The sequence below is a fragment of the Nelumbo lutea genome, chromosome 5 (assembly GCF_056320005.1).
Source record: "Nelumbo lutea isolate HS-2025 chromosome 5, American lotus-T2T, whole genome shotgun sequence".
In the NCBI taxonomy this organism is placed as follows: Eukaryota; Viridiplantae; Streptophyta; class Magnoliopsida; order Proteales; family Nelumbonaceae; genus Nelumbo; species Nelumbo lutea.
Genome location: NC_142688.1, coordinates 34,109,868 through 34,113,728, shown reverse-complemented (window position 1 = coordinate 34,113,728; position 3,861 = coordinate 34,109,868). Strand labels below are relative to the sequence as shown.

Genomic DNA, 3,861 nt, shown 5'->3' with positions numbered 1-3,861 from the left:
AAACAAGCTGACTAGACTTTGGAACGGGCAACAAAAAAAACAATTCATGTTGCAGAAGCCCCTGAATATTTGAGAAATTTAACCAAGTTATTGGACATAGAAATGGGTAATCCCCATCAAGATAGGTATCTAGGCCCATGCCAAGCCTAGCTTGTAGGACATTAGGACTGTGCTTGGGCCTGCATACCTGTTTGGAATTGTTAGGCTGGCTAGGCTTCCTAGCCTGTAGGTTTTAACCGGTTCGGCCTGTTTCTAGTCCATTGGGATTAAGCACGGCAGTGGGAGGCGGATTGGCAAAAGTTTTTCATATATCATACATTTTCCTATATCATAAAAACTGCAATGTTTACATACTTGATCAATATTTTTTTTCTTTTTTCATTTACCATAAACATATATACATAGATATATGCATGATATATAACATACATAAGCTTACATGATTTATCTAAAGTGGCATGCACATATGAGTACATAGGCAGGTAAAAACTAGCAAGATGAGTTCATTAATAAGGAAACAACCACAAATTACAAGAAAGATAACAGTTAAAATCTAATTAAGTCTTTGTTGGCCAGTTCTTGGATCCACCTAGGCGGATCTTGGACAAACAACCTAGACTCTTTTAGACCTTTCTTGGCTAGCATATGTGCAGCAACATTACAAGATCTATTTACATGATTAAGAGAAATTGTTAGATCTTCAGTTAGTAACTTAATGTCAAAGCATTGAAAGTTTGCATCTGAGACCAAGTCCAAGTTTCCCGTCTTTAGAGCTTGCAGTAGAAATTGACAGTCCGACTCCACTTCTATATGTTCCTCTTTGTACATACTCAAAACCTCAAGATTGTTGAGGATCGTCATTGCTTCAACCTGAATGGGAGATAAAGCTGTTGATTTGCCAAAAACTACAATTATAACTGCACCAACATCATTTCTTAGAATTGCACCAAAACCTGAACTACCAGGACACAAGAAACTCCCATCCACATTCATCTTGAGCTTCCCTACTTTTGGTGCTTTCCAAAAAGAAGATTTGATCTCACTCAGGTTTGGATGTTGAGGAGAAGAATCTTGCAATCCTATCAGGGTAGTCATCACTCTCTCCCTCCACATCCTGTAAGAAATTGCAAGTGTAACTCTGAGAATTGGGTTAGCATTCTCAAAAGTTTTACTATTCCTAGCTTTCCAGTTATTCCGTAATAACAGAAAAGAGAAAGCAAGCAACTCATCTTTTTTGTCTTTGTTTGTTAAGCATAAATCTACCCAATTTGTAAACCAACAACTGAAGGATATGCTTGATCCACCTCTTATACCCATAAAACTCAAGTGAGAGTCAAACCAGGTAACTTTTGCATGCTCACATTTAAAAAAACAGTGCATTATAGTTTGAGTCTGTTGATTACAGATTGGAGGCATGTTGTCATTTGAGAGCTTTCTCACTGCTAGGGCATTTTGAGAACATTTCCAAATAAAGTATTTTATTTTTTGGTCCATTTTTGCTTTTCAGATTTCAGCCCACAACTTTTTCCCCATATTTATTGCATTAAGAAGGGATGCTGTCCCTAAGGCATATTACCCAGTTTTAACTGTGCAAAACCCTTTTGCATTAAAGGTTAATTTCAGTTTATCCTCCCAATCTCCCCCTACCAGAATTTACAGCCCACCAGGCCCCCTTTTGAATGACCTCTCTACCTCTACCTGCTACCAAACTTTGCCATCTCCATGAAACCGTAGGGAGTTTGTCAGAAATTTCTACCCTTGATTGGCTTTTGTTTTCAAAAATAAAAATAAATGAATCCCAAAACTTGGTGCTTTCAAAATGAGCAATCAACTATCGCAACGATATCAAAATCGACGGACGGCTATAAGACTGCCTTTCACCGTATGCAAAGCTTGGCGGTTTTTCCTGCGGCCAGAAATGGATCAGGTGGTCAACTGCGCACTGGGCTTAAAGAACCCCATCGATGTTAACTATTTGAAAGAACAAGTCAAGAGCTCCATCATGATACAACACCCAAGATTTTGCAGTTTGTTGGTGAGGGACAACCAGGGGAGGGAGCACTGGAGAAGAACCGAGGTGGAGATTGACAGGCACGTACTTGTTCCGGAACTCGGTATTCTACGCTGGGGGTATTCCTGAAGACGATGAGGAGATGGCGAACAGTTCCAGTCAATACGTCAAGGCTCCCCATCTTGATCATGGCGCGTTCCCAAAATCGGAAAAGAAAGCTGCAGAGTTGGTGTTGTAAGCTCTAACTTGAGCGTCAGTGGAGCCACCACTGAAGAGCTCTTGATCTGAGTGCAGCAGACCCTTGTTGTTCAACAAGTTGGTGAAATAAGCATTATCGAACGTTCTATCAGTTGTGTTGTCAAGGTTGTGAAAGAAGTCAGCACCTTCCTTATCGCAGGTGGATTTTAGGAATCCATGAAATGTGGAGTCTATAATGGCGTCGTTGTCAATACGACTTCTTAAGGTGGAGCACTTGGCTAGACCAACTGAATGAGCTCCTTCAAAAACAAAAAGAAGACAAAAGTTAAGCAGATCAATAAACATGCAGTTAGAAACAGTGCCATTAATTCTGGTTCTGGAGCTCTAGCTACCTGATAGAGAAACGAACTCAGTTTCAGTAAACTCCTTGTCTGGTAAAGTTTTTTATGAGGGTACTGAGATCCGAGTCAAAAACCGGGATGCCACCATTGTCAGCCAGAGCAAAATTTGCAGTTGTTGAATCTCTTCTACCTAACTGCATTGTCCATGAAGTGCCACCCAACTGGGATAATTATATTGCAAAGAAAACAAAGTGTCAAAATCTATACTAAAGAAAACCGCCAAACATTGCTATAAATTAAAAGATATTCGAAGAATTTCTATGGTGAAATGAAACTTCAATTGCAGCTTTTGCTTACAGTAATGACGGCGTCGCGAGCAGCTACTGCTAGAATGTCTGCACAAGAAACAACTCCGGGGCACTCTGTAGTTTCCAGTTTAGTTTTAATGGCGTCGATCACTTCAAATCCTCTCATGGATTTATTATTGTCATCCAAAAGAAGAGATGCATCTCAATATATGGAGTATTGTTTTATTTTCTTGAGAAAGAAGATGATGATGAGTGTTTTATTTTCAAGGATAATTTTGTCACAAAATGAAAGTTCAGGTATTAGATTGTTGCATTTTAAAGTTTGAATACTAAATTAGCACCCGGCCTAAAATATAAAATACAGAATACCACCAATCGAGAATTTTCCCTAAAAATAACTGCCAAATCAATAATTGTTTTCTTTTATCTGATGTGGCAATTATTTTTATTTTGGAAAACAAAACCATATTATCGAACACCCCCATAATGGCTAGAATAAAGAACTGAAGCTCCTTATTTATTGAAGCTAAAGTTGGATTGAAGAAGTGAATTAGAGTGGGCTCTCCACAGTGTGTCCCACGCTTACATCCCCCATAACATTTTATGGAAAGATGTTTCAAATGCATAAGGATGTCCATCTAAACGTGTCCCAATTTATTCCTCACAAAGCGTGCCCCACACTGACCTTATGGTATGTTCTGAGTGTACACTGGGAACATTTCCTACATTTGTATTTATTATTTTTGAGCAGATGTTCCCAGGGTTAGAGCAAGGCACTCTAGGTGAGGAACAGATTCCAATTTCATCCAAACTCGGATGAAGTAGGCTATGACGAGGTCTTGCACTGAATATAGCTAACCCCATTTTTAAAATGCGTTAAATAATCTTTCTTGTTCAACAATCAAGCCATGGTTGAGATTTTAAAAGAAACGGAAGGGTGGATTCTTATGTGGCTTGATTTTAGAGACAAGATATTGTGTGGAAACAATCAATGGGACGGGCT

At 39.0% G+C, this 3,861-nt stretch overlaps 1 long non-coding RNA gene across 1 annotated transcript; it reads right to left on the bottom strand.

The window, feature by feature from the left end:
* Nucleotides 1-486: 486 nt before the first annotated feature.
* Nucleotides 487-3,053, bottom strand: LOC148851601 (uncharacterized). The gene is made up of 3 exons (XR_016099723.1): nt 2,908-3,053; nt 2,602-2,771; nt 487-2,508 (listed from the first exon to the last, which is right to left on the bottom strand). It is a non-coding gene; the product is annotated as an uncharacterized LOC148851601 (long non-coding RNA).
* Nucleotides 3,054-3,861: the final 808 nt, after the last annotated feature.